This window comes from Pteronotus mesoamericanus, unplaced genomic scaffold, assembly GCF_021234165.1.
Source record: "Pteronotus mesoamericanus isolate MK-2021 breed Mesoamerican mustached bat unplaced genomic scaffold, CSHL_Meso_final scaffold_36, whole genome shotgun sequence".
Classification (NCBI taxonomy): Eukaryota; Metazoa; Chordata; class Mammalia; order Chiroptera; family Mormoopidae; genus Pteronotus; species Pteronotus mesoamericanus.
The window spans coordinates 8,962,749-8,974,929 of NW_026555313.1; the positions used below are offsets into that span (position 1 = coordinate 8,962,749).

The following is a 12,181-nucleotide window of genomic DNA, read 5'->3' on the forward strand; positions in this document are numbered from 1 at the left end:
GCTATTTAGACAAGTACTGCTCTGTCCTTGGCTGGACTTAACACTGGGTGACCACATGGTACTGAAGAAAATAAGACATGTATAAGTAACTATGAGGCTATGCAGTCGAGGCACCACATGACTCACAGAAGCTACAGAGAGTAGGAGCACTGGGGCTGAGGAGTGGTAGGGGTGGTAGTACCATCTAACCCAAGTTCTGAGGGCAGGCAGAGTGGTAACATGTCGGGCATTTTGTGATTAGAAGGGAAAAACTCTAGGTGGGGGGACAGGTATGCATAAAATTCTAAATCTGGACATGACAGGAAATATCTTCCCACTTTAGTGGGAATGCAAAACCTAGGCAAGAAAGCAAAGGGAGAATAATAATTTAGTTCATATAATTAACAGGTAAATATTGAGTGACTACTATATGGCCAGGCCTTGTTCTATGATCTGGGGTATGGGAGTAATTAATACATGACACTTATATTCTAGCAGGGAATGTGGTAGACAGCCTGTAAAGTGGTCCCCAATGAGCTTTACCTCTTGGAAGTTATAAATTTATGTAATCCCTTCATCTTTGAATGTGGGCTGGACCTAGTGATTTGTTTCTAATGATAGAATATGGCAAACATGATTAGATGTCACTTCAGGGGTTAGCTTACCCAAATACTGTGATATCCATCTTGCTTGTTCTTTCTCACTCCCTCCCTTGCTCACTGTAAGGGGAAAGCAGTTGGCACATGGTGAACTGCCTTATGAAAAGGCCCATGTGTCAAGAAACTGGTCAGTGGCTCCTCCTTCAGTAAAACTTTGAGATGACTATAGTCCTGGCTGAAAATTTGATTATATCCTTGTGAGGATCCCTGAGCCAGAGACACCTAAAACAATGTCTGGATCCCTACCCCACAGAACCTATGAGGTAATAAATGTTTGTTATCTTGTGCTGCAAAATTTTGGTGTAATTTGTTATACAAACATAGATAACTAGTATAGGGGAGAAAAATAACCTGTCTGTCTCTTTTGTAAACATACACATAATGACTTAGAATGAGCTTATACAGGATAAAGGTGGGGAAGGACTGAAAACTAAGAGTTCTAGGGAAGAGATTGGGGGACGTGGTATTGCATCTTTGTTTTGGGCAATCAGGGAAGACCACTAGGATATGTAATATTTGAGCCAAAGACTGAAAGAAGCTATATGAGGCTGATGAGGTTAAGCTATATGGATTGTAGGGAGAGGATGTACTATGTAAAGAAAGACTCAGGTACTAGTGCCATGAGACAGGACTGTGTGGGGTTTGAGAAATATCAAGAAGGCAATGTAGCTTCAGGGGAGTAATGGGTGAGGGGCAGAGTGGTTCTATGTTAATGTGATTGTGCTTTGTAACTTCAATTTTGGGGGGCTACTTGGCTTTTTTTAGGTTTTAAAATAGTTAACTTCTGAGTATATTAGAATAAACTGCATTAATTCTATAAAGATATGAAGAACATATGTCATCCAACTGTATTATTTAGACTAAAATAAGCATTTTGCTTTACAGCAACATATCTTTTATTAAAATTAATGCATAAATGAGGACTTAGTGACTCTTTACTAGAGTACTGACCTACTTTTTCTTTTAACTGTGTCTTGGGATATTTTTTGTTTGTTTGTTTTTACTGTTGCTGTCAAATGAACATCCCGGTATTTGCAAGAAAATGTGTACTTTTTCAATCAAGGTCATCCATTTGAAATGTGATATTGTTATGCAGATTTGTCACAGGTAACCTTTGAAAAAGTGAGTAAAAAACATGGCTCAGCCAAAAAAAAATTAGAGAAGTAGTTGGGGGACAGAATACATAGGAATGAAAGAGATATGGTAAGGTCATTGGATTTAATACTAGGTAAACTGGAAAACTTTTGAAGGGTTTTGAGCAAAGGTGTGATGTGTCCTGAGTTATATTAAAATATATATATATATAAACATATGTTTTGTAATACATATAAACATATATTTCTCTGAATGTTGTATAAAATTTACTATAAAGGCAAGGTAGAAAGTAAAGAGATTAGTTGGGAGGCTGTTATAATGATCTTGGTGAATAATAATGATGAGTGTTCACACCAGGGTGGGAGCAGATGGTACAATGAGAGATAAATAAACATATTTCAGGGATTTGTTATATATGAGGTGGGAGAAAAAAGAGGAGTTAAGAATGACTACACTGCTCTGGCCGGGATATCTGTAAATGGAATTTCTATTTACTCTGATGGGGGGAGCAGAGTGGGATGGCATCGGGAGTTTGTTATTTTTTACCTGTAGAGTTTGAGTTACTACTCAGACATCTATGTAAACATGGAAAATAAGCTTTAATAGTAGGTGGAAGCTTTAATAAGTATATAAGTGTAGAGTTCAGGGAATCCAGGCTGAAGCAATACATTTGGGAACTGTCAAGGTACAGATGATATTATGAGGCCAGTTTGTCAACTCTGCATCATTTTAAGAGGTTTCACTATGTATGAACCCTCAGAATATTATTTACATTAAACACTATGAGAATTAGGGTCACTGGAATTATGAAAGACTACAGCCAGGGGAGACTGGATGAATTCAGGCATTAATGGTAGAGAAGAAGAAAAGAGGTCTGTAAACTGGATCCTAGGAAGACTAACATTTGGATGTGAGGAAGTTTATGGAGAACTAGCAAGGAAGGCATAAAAGAGGAAGCCGGCAATGCAAGCAGAAAGTATCAAGAGAGCCAAGTAAAGAAGTTATATCAAGAAACATAGAGTAATCAACCATGCCAATGCTGCTGAGAGATTAAATGTGATTACCATAATAATTTGACTAATGAATGACTTGAAGGTCCTTAATGACTTGGTACAAGCTGATTTGTAGAGTCGGAATGAGGGCCTAATGGGGTACCGTATTTTGTCATGTATACTGTGCAGTTCTTTACCCAAATTTTTGAGGGAAAAATAAGGATGTGCATTATACATGGGTATAATGATTACATGCCATGGGTATAATCTCATGTATAATGTGCACAAAAACATGGTAGCAGATTATACACAGGAGTACATTATACATGGCAAAATACAGTAGATTCAACAAAGAATGAGAAGATAAGTAAAGTCAGTACAAGTTGTCTTGTTGTACTGCTGTGAAGGGGTACAAAGAAGTTAAATGGTGGCTGCAGGGGAAATGAGGTCAAATGTGTGTTTGTGGGTGCATAATTTTAAAGATAGAAGAAATAAAAGTACATTTGCATACTGTTAAGAAATAATCCAGGAGAGAGAGGGAGGAATTCGATATGCAGGAAAGGATAGTAGAACTTGGAGCAATAGCCTTGTTTATATGAAGAGAGAAGCTTTAAATCCATTGCGCAAATATACTATGTTTGTCATTTGATTTGAAAATGGAGTGTTTACCTATAAGAAAAGGAGTGACTGCACAAGATATATAAATCCTTGAGGGTGAATAGGTGGTTGTGGGGAGCTCGTGGGATTTCTCTTTTGACTGCTGGTATGCTTTCAGCGAAACATGATTATTATCTGAGAGAGACACTGGGAACCCAGGAGATACAGGAAGTGTTTGGAGGAATGAGACGATGTTTGTCATCTCAGAGGAAGAAAGAGTGACTGGACTACTAGCATGATTAGTAAATAGTAAAGGCCCACTTGGTGTTCATCCAGTTTCATGCATACTTCACATTTTAAGTGAGGCCAATCAGCATAATTATGTGTTTTTCTGCCATGTTTCTGGTGCCCTGGAACAACCATAGATTAGATAGAAAATTAGATTTAACCAGGGATTGGACTTTTGTCAAGTTAATATAACAACATAGACAGGAACAAGAGATGGAATCTAAGCTGTATAAAGACAGAAACAAGGATGGCAAAAGAATTAGCGAAATAATAGTGGCATCAATAGATTTAGATTCTTGTGAAAAGGTGGTAGTGGAGGATAAAAACTTGCTGGTACAGCAGTACCCTGAGGAAAAATAGAAGAGTTGAAAGATGGTATTTTGAGTAAGGATTTGTGAAATTGAGAGAATAAGTACACATGATACTAAACACATAGCCAGGGCCGGCCTAGGATATAAAGCCAGGTGCACAATCTCTATAAAGTTCTCAAATGAGTGTTCCTTTAAGAACAATCTGATAGTAAATGCATGATAATGTAAGTGGGGCATAACAAAAGGCAGAGGAATGTATGTAAAGACAATTATGATGGCAAAGGTGATTTTTTGACAAATTGTTCCTAATTTGCACTGCTTTATACCTATCTCATCATCTGAGAAAGACTACTCTTCTTTAATAGTTACTTTCTGAAAAAGGCAAAGATAGATTTCTTACTGTAGAGCACCTGCAGCTTGTCTCTTGTCAGTTGTTCGAACATCATGTGCCAGCTGGTGATGAGACAAAGAAGACAGCACCTCCTGGGTGTGCGATGTCGCCTAATCTCTGTGGGCTGTATGTTCAATCTAATCAGTAGACTTGCACACTCTAGGGATGTGCATGCCTTTACCGGCTCTGACAGCAAGTTGACTTAACCCATTATATCAATGAATGAAGACTTTGGAAAAGCTGTGCAAATCAAGCCCTAGAAAAATTCAGGGTCCAGCACAAATAATGCCCTTTTTAAAAAGATTTTATTTATTTATTTTTAGACAGAAAGGAAGGAAGGGAGAGAGGGAGAAAAACATCAATGTGTGGTTGCCTCTCATGTACCCACTACTGGGGATCTGGCCCACAATCCAGGCATATGCCCTGAGTGGGAATTGAACCAGCAAACCTTTGCTTAGCAGGCCGGTGCTCATTCCATTGGGCGACACCAGTCAGGGCATGCCTCTTTTTATTACAAAATATTTCATTACAAAATCATAAGTATGTAATTCTGTAGCATAGCAACATCACACTCAAGCACATCATATGATATTTTAGGTGAAATGTTCAAATTAAAACTATAAATTATTACACCCATATTATTATCCTATTGACTACACTCAAGCAGGTGTCACTTCTGCTGAACCCAGTGATACTGAAAGGAAATTTGAAAGTCACCCCTTCATTAAGTAAAATAATTACATTTAGCGGTTACAACTTTAATTTTATGTTAGGATTAGAGCACAGAGTTAGAAAATCGTAAAGCTAGAAGAAATTTTAGATAATTTCTCTTCTAAGTTCTTATCCCAGAGGGATAAAGGCATACCTTGCTCTCTGATCTCGAGAGCCCAGGAGTTTCAGATGTTGTTTTTGAGATAAGATTGTTTGAAGGAGAAAATACTTCAATTTTTGTCACTGGCTGCTCTCTGAAACTTAACAAAATAAACACATGGAGAAATACAATCTTCCTCACAATTCAGACTTACTCTATCCAGATTCAGAAGCATGAAAATTTAAATGGTAAGATATAGCAATGTTTTCTCTGAAGTAACCTAAGAGATCATATTTTTAGTCTCTGAGTAGTAACCACATTTATTCATTGGAATTCCATAAGCAATAATATTTCTAAGTTGCTCTGGGATCTTGGAAAACACTTCCCAAGTGTGTGTGTGTGCGCGCGCTCGTGCACATGTGTATGTAAAATTATATTTTTGCTTCTCTATGAAAGAGTGGGCATAAAATAATAATAAAGGAACTTTACTAGATGTGATCTAGCTCTCCAAGGCTACAGCGCATCTGGCTAGCCTCAGTGTGAAGGTTCCCAAGCACTGAAATAAAATTGCTCCTCTGAATTGCTGTGAAGGAATACAAATAAAGACTTTTATCACAAGAGTCTTCTTTAATCCTTAATTCCACAGGAGTAAACATGTAGTAGAATGAACTTAAAGAAGTGAAAGAGAAGCCAGGTGATTGAAATCATTCATGATCTCATTATGAGGAAAGCTTAAAAGCCCTGGTTTTCAATGTCTGGAACAAAAAATAGTAACATAGTGTAGTATCCAGTCAGCTGGAGTATGTGTAATTATATTTCATCTTAAGAAAGAAAATTCAGAAATTTCTTTCATCATAGATCAGATTCAAGAGGCTATTTTACCAAAAGGGACATAAAATCATTACCCAATACAGAATATGAATATGAGGAAAAACTGGGATAACATCATGAAAGTGTGTAAGTGTTTGAGATCTGAATACGTAAAAGAACATCATTTTTAGGGTAAGCAGTAACCAGCAGCAGCTATTCTATAAGATGTTTTGGGAGGAACAAATCTTAGGGCAAACATTAATAAATAATCAAAATTAAAAGTAATTTTGATTAATTCTGTATGGTGACTGAGAATATATACAAATACTTCTTCAAAGCTTGGATCATGGGAGCAACCAATCCCAGTGCAGTCAATTTGATCAAAAGGAGTTCAGCAGATTAACAGAACTTGAGCAATACAATATACATACCAATATTGTTGCCACGACTGAAGATTACAAATAGTTTAGAGCTTAGTACAAGTCAAGCACAATCTAAATATTTTACATATGTTAATAATTTAAATTAAAGAGACTATACACTTTATAAAGTGGGAGACCAAACTTTGCTCAGCTTTGGAATCAAAGCCATAAAGTATAATACTTGATATATAATAAATAATAAATGCTCTTGAATCAAGCTAAAAATAATTCATACTACAGTAAAGCTCAGTTTATGCTGCTGAAGGGCTTTAACTAGTTCTTTCATAAAAATGAACAGGACAGTGTTATTAGAATATTAATATATCCCAAGCAAGAATATTTTCACCAATATGTCCCCTAAAGCATGAGCTGTAAAAGAAAGAGTAAACAAATGGTACTACATCAAGTTAAAAAGCTTCTGCACAGTTAGAGAAAACATCAGCAAAATGAAAAAGGAACCAACCATATGGGAAAATATACTTGCCAATGATACCTCAGACAAAGGTTTGATCTCCAAAATATGTAAAGATCTCACACGACTCTACACTAGGAAGACAAACAATCCAATTAAAAAGTGGGCAAAGGACCTGAATAGGTACTTCTCCAAGGAGGACATACACAGGGCCCAGAGACATATGAAAGGATGCTCAACATCAATCGCCATTAGAGAAATGCAAATTAAAACCACAATGAGATACCACTTCATACCAGTCAGAATGGCCATCATAAATAAATCAACAAACAACAAGTTCTGGTGATGGTGTGGAGAAAAGGGAACCCTAGTGCACTGTTGGTGGGAATGCAGACTGGTGCAGCCATTGTGGAGAACAGTTTGGCATTTTCTCAAAAATCTAAAGATGGTACTACCTTTTGATCCAGTAATCCCACTGCTGGGACTATACCCTAAGAATTCTGAATCACCAATTCAAAAGAACCTATGCACCCAGCTGTTCAAAGCAGCACTATTTACAATAGCCAAGCACTGGAAACAGCCTAAATGCCCATTGGTAAATGAGTGGATCAAAAAACTGTGGTACATTTACACAATGGAATACTACAGAAATACAGCAGAAAGACAGAAGGAATCCCTATCCTTCATGACAGCATGGATGGAACTGAAAAGTATTATGCTAGGTGAAATAAGCCAAGAGGTGAAAGACAAATACCATATGATCTCACCTATAAGTGGAACGTAATCAACAAAACAAACAAGTGAGCAAAATAGAACCAAATACATGGAAATAAAGAACAAACTGACAGTGGCTACAGGGGACAGGGAAGGTGGTAACAGGGGAAAAAAGGGAAAGGGTCAAATCAAGGAACATGTATATAAAGGACCTATGGGCAAAGGCAACTGGGGGGAACAACTGAATGTGGGAGACGGGAGTGGGCAGGGCAGGGGAGAGCAAAGAGGACAACTGTAACTGAACAACAATAAAATAATTTAAAAAATAATATTAGTATATACTACTGGGTAGATGAGCCCTTTGTTTCACTGAAAATCATGACCAAAGGTGTTCCATGCTTGATTTTCTGAACCTGTAACAAATCATACTCATCTGCTTTAGTTTTTAAACTCCTCAGTTATCTTCCTCAGTTATCAACCTGTTCCAAGAGAGCAATATTTTCCGTGCTTCTATTATCTGTTACCTTTATGACCCAGTGGGGAAAACAAAACAATAGTTTCTGTAATATAGAGAAGGTATTACCTCTGTAGTGAGGAAAAATTAGCCCTGGAATAAAGGGTTTTTCATTTCTTTGTTTGGGTTTTTTTTGTTGTTGTTGTTTAGCTTAACAACTGTTAAACAGAGGCTTTGAAAAATCAAAGGTTTTCTACATAACTGCATTCCATAACAAAGCTCAAGAATATTTAAAAGAATACATAAAATGTCCAGCATCCACAAAATAATATCTAGCATCCAGTCAAAAATTACCAGGCTCACAAAGAGAGAGAAATACATTAATGATGAAGAAATCAAGAAATGAAAGATCACCTCACACCTGTTAGAATGGCCATGATAAAAAAGACAGAGGTAACAAGTGCTGGCAAGGATGTGGAGAAAAAGAAACACTTGTATGCTGTTGGTAGAATTGTAAATTGGCACAACTACTATGGATAATGGTATGAAGAGCCTTCAAAAACTTAAAAAATAATATTGCTGTATGATATAATGATTTTATCTCTGGGTATATAACTGAAGGGCACAAAATCACTATGTTGACAAGATATCTGTACTCCTTTCTATGTTCATACATATGATATAATATGTACATATAATAAAATACAATTCAGTCATACAAAAGAAGAAAATAGTGCTATTTGTTATATCAATGGACTTTGAAAGTATTATGCTAAGTGAAATGAGTCAAAGGCAAATACTGTATGATCTCATTTAAATGTGTAGTCTGAAAAAAAACCAAAAAGAAACAAACAAATAAGCTCATAAGAAAAGAGAGTAGATTTGCGGTTACCCAAGGCAGGGATGGAGGTTGGGTGGAATTGGATAAAGGTGGTAAAAAGGCACAAGCTTCCAGTTATAAGATAGTTAAGTACTAGGGATGTGTTGTACTATATGATGACTTTACTTAATGCTGGTTATTTTCTATTTGAAAGTTGTTATGATAGTAAAACCTAAGAGTCCTCATCACAAGGAAAATAACTTTTTTCCTTTTTTGGTAAGCATAAGAGATGATGAATATTAACAAAACATTGTAGTAATCATTTAAAAATATATGTATGTGAAGTCATTATACTGTACACCTCAAATTTATACAGTGCTATGTGTCAATTATATCTCAATAAAACTGGAAAAAAGAACCATTTTTTTTAAATGACAGATATTATAAAATTAGTTCATAAGGGTAGAAAAACAATTATAATTATATTCCAGGTTCCCAGGAAGGTAGAAGAAATAAGGAATTAAGAAGAGCTATAAAATATTTTTAAAAGCATAAAAATATTTGTGAGTTTGAAAGCATAGAAATAGATATTTCTCAAAATGAAACACAGAAGCAAAAATACTGAAAAATAAAGAAAGGAGAACTCCTTATTGAGCTGTAGAGCAACTTCCAGTAGTATAATACACATAATTGGAGTCTCTGTGGTGGAAGGTCAGAAACAATACTTAAAGAAATAGCAGCTGAGAATATTACAAGTTTGACTTACCATATAAGTCTTGGATCTCAGAGATCCAAGAAGTACAACAAAATTGAAGCACAAGAAAAATGAAACATATCCTAAATTACTCAATACCAATGTAAACGCAATACCTTAAAGTAAGTTACAAGAAAAAGACACACTGCATAACATACAGAGGAATAAAGATAAAAATGGCAGCAGATACTCATTAATAGAAGTTTACACATATTGGAAAAGAAACATGGTTTGAAATACATGTGCCAGAGTCATCAAATGGGTAAAATATAAGTGGAGAATAAATGATGCAAAGCAGAAGCCAGAGGAGCAACATTTTGAAAGGGAAAAGTAAAACAAAACAAACAAAATGAAAACACAAAACCTCTCAGTCCAGAATTCTTTACCCAGTGAACATATACAGGTTCTGTCCAGAAAAAGTCCAGCCATTGTTAATATAATGAGATTGGTTTGCATGACATCTATGTGACGTGGCCACCAAAGAGAGTGGACTGAAACGTGCATGTGTGAACAATGGCGACTTCACTGTACTAGGCAGTAGCGGGTGGTAGACGCTGTTGAGTGAGTATGTGTACTATGTGGCTGTCTCATTCAAAATGACTGAGTCGAACAACAAGTCTGCATCAAATTTTGTGTTAAGATTGAACATTCCTGTGCACGAACTATTTGAACAATTCAGAAGGCCACAGCTACGGGCAACTGGTGATTGGTAGCTTCATCACAACAACGTGCCCACTCATGCATCGTGTCTGGTGCAGAGTTTTTTGGCAAAACAACAAATCATCAAGGTGATTCAGCTCCTCTACAGGCCAGATTTGGCACCCTGTAACTTCTGGCTTTTCCCAAAACTAAAATCACCTTTGAAAGGGAAGAGATTTCAGACCATCAATGAGATTCAGAAAAATACAATGGGGCAGCTGATAGCAATTGGGAGAACTGTGTGAGGTCCCAAGGTGCATACTTTTAAGGGGACTGAGGTGTCCTTATCTTATATACAGTGTTTCTTGTATCTTGTATCTTCTTCAATAAATGTCTCTTTTTCATATTACATGGCTGAATACTTCCTAGACACACCTCGTATTTTAAAAATAAAGGTAAAATAAAAACTTTTTCAGATGTCCAAAGGTGAAATAATTCATCACTTAACTGACCTACACTAAGAGAAATGTTAAGGGAGGTCTTTCCAGCAGAAGGGAATATCAGAGAGATATCATGAGCACTAGAAGTGGTAAATATGTCAGCAAGTTACAACTGGTTTTCCATTGTAAGAACAGTTTCACTCTGAGATTAAATCTATAATAATGACAAAAGGCATAGGGTCAGATGCTATATCTCGATATAAATATGTCCATGGCCCTTAGTACTAGTTTATTGGTAGTGAGAGAGAAACAAGGTTAAAAAATGTGTGTGTCAAAAGCTGGCCTTTTCCAGTTTCTGTGGCTAGGGAAATAATGAGCAGTAAGTCTCCCAGGACTCCCTCTACAAGGCAGTGCCAGAAGCGCTGCACTGGAACCAGTGCAAGTGCCAGAATTTTTGGAGAGGGTGGATCTGCAGATCAGCTTGAAGAACCACAACCTTCAGAAGCACAAACATTTCTTGGGAACCGTCAGGCTTAAGTCCACTCTGTGCCCCAAGCGCTCTGTGTGTGTTTTGGGGAACCAGCAGTACCCTGAGGAGGCCAAGGTGGTGGACATCCCCCACATGGACATCAAGGTGCTGAAGAAACTCAGTAAGTACAAGAAACTGGTCAAGAAGCTGGCCAAGAAGTATGATGCCTTTTTGGATTCAGAGTTTCTGATTAAGCAGATCCCACAAATCCTGAGTTCAGCCCTGAATAAGGCTGGCAAGTTTCCTGCCTTGCTGACAGACACACAAGGAGAACATGGTATCCAAAGTTGATGAAGTGAAATCCATAATCAAGTCCCAAATGAAGATGGTGCTGTGTCTGGCAGTGGCTGTTGGCCATGTGAAGATGACAGATGATGAAATTGTGTACAACTTTCACTTAACTGTCAATTTCTTGGTGTCATTGGTTAAAAAGAGCTTGCAGAATATACAGACTTTGTATATGGAGAGTACCATGGGCAGACCCCAATCAGTGTTGTTACTAGGGCACAGCTCAGTAATCCATACTATCATTTTAAAAAAATAAAAAGAAAGAAAAAAACCTGGCCTATGGAAATTCTAGCAATTATATGTGTAAAATATGTGTTCAATTTTTACTGACAACCAGTCCAAATTTTTTTTTTTACTTTTAGTTATATACTTGGTATAACAATTTTTAAAATTACAAAGGTAACATGCTTTTTATATGGGCATATTTTGAAAAAATATTTTTTTATTTTTGTTGAATTTATTGAGGTGACATTGGTATATAGGTTTCAGGGATACAATTCTATAATACATCATCTGTATATTATATGGTCTTTTCACCAACCCAAGTTTCCTTCTTTCACCATTTTATCCTCCCACCTCCCTTTCCCTCTAGTAATCACCATAGTGTTGTCAAAAATTATTATAATTGTGTTTGTAGAGCACAAATGTACAGCAATTCCATAAAGTGTGAAGCTGCTAATTTTATGAGTCCCAACATATCATTTTGGATCTTAGCATATCTGGCATATTTTTTTCCTGTTGAAGACTGGTACTTCCAAAAAAATATAAACATGAAA

At 36.6% G+C, this 12,181-nt stretch overlaps 1 pseudogene; it reads left to right on the forward strand.

The window, feature by feature from the left end:
- Positions 1-10,721: 10,721 nt before the first annotated feature.
- LOC129086109 (60S ribosomal protein L10a-like) lies at positions 10,722-11,661 on the forward strand (annotated as a pseudogene).
- The last annotated feature ends 520 nt before the right edge of the window (positions 11,662-12,181 follow it).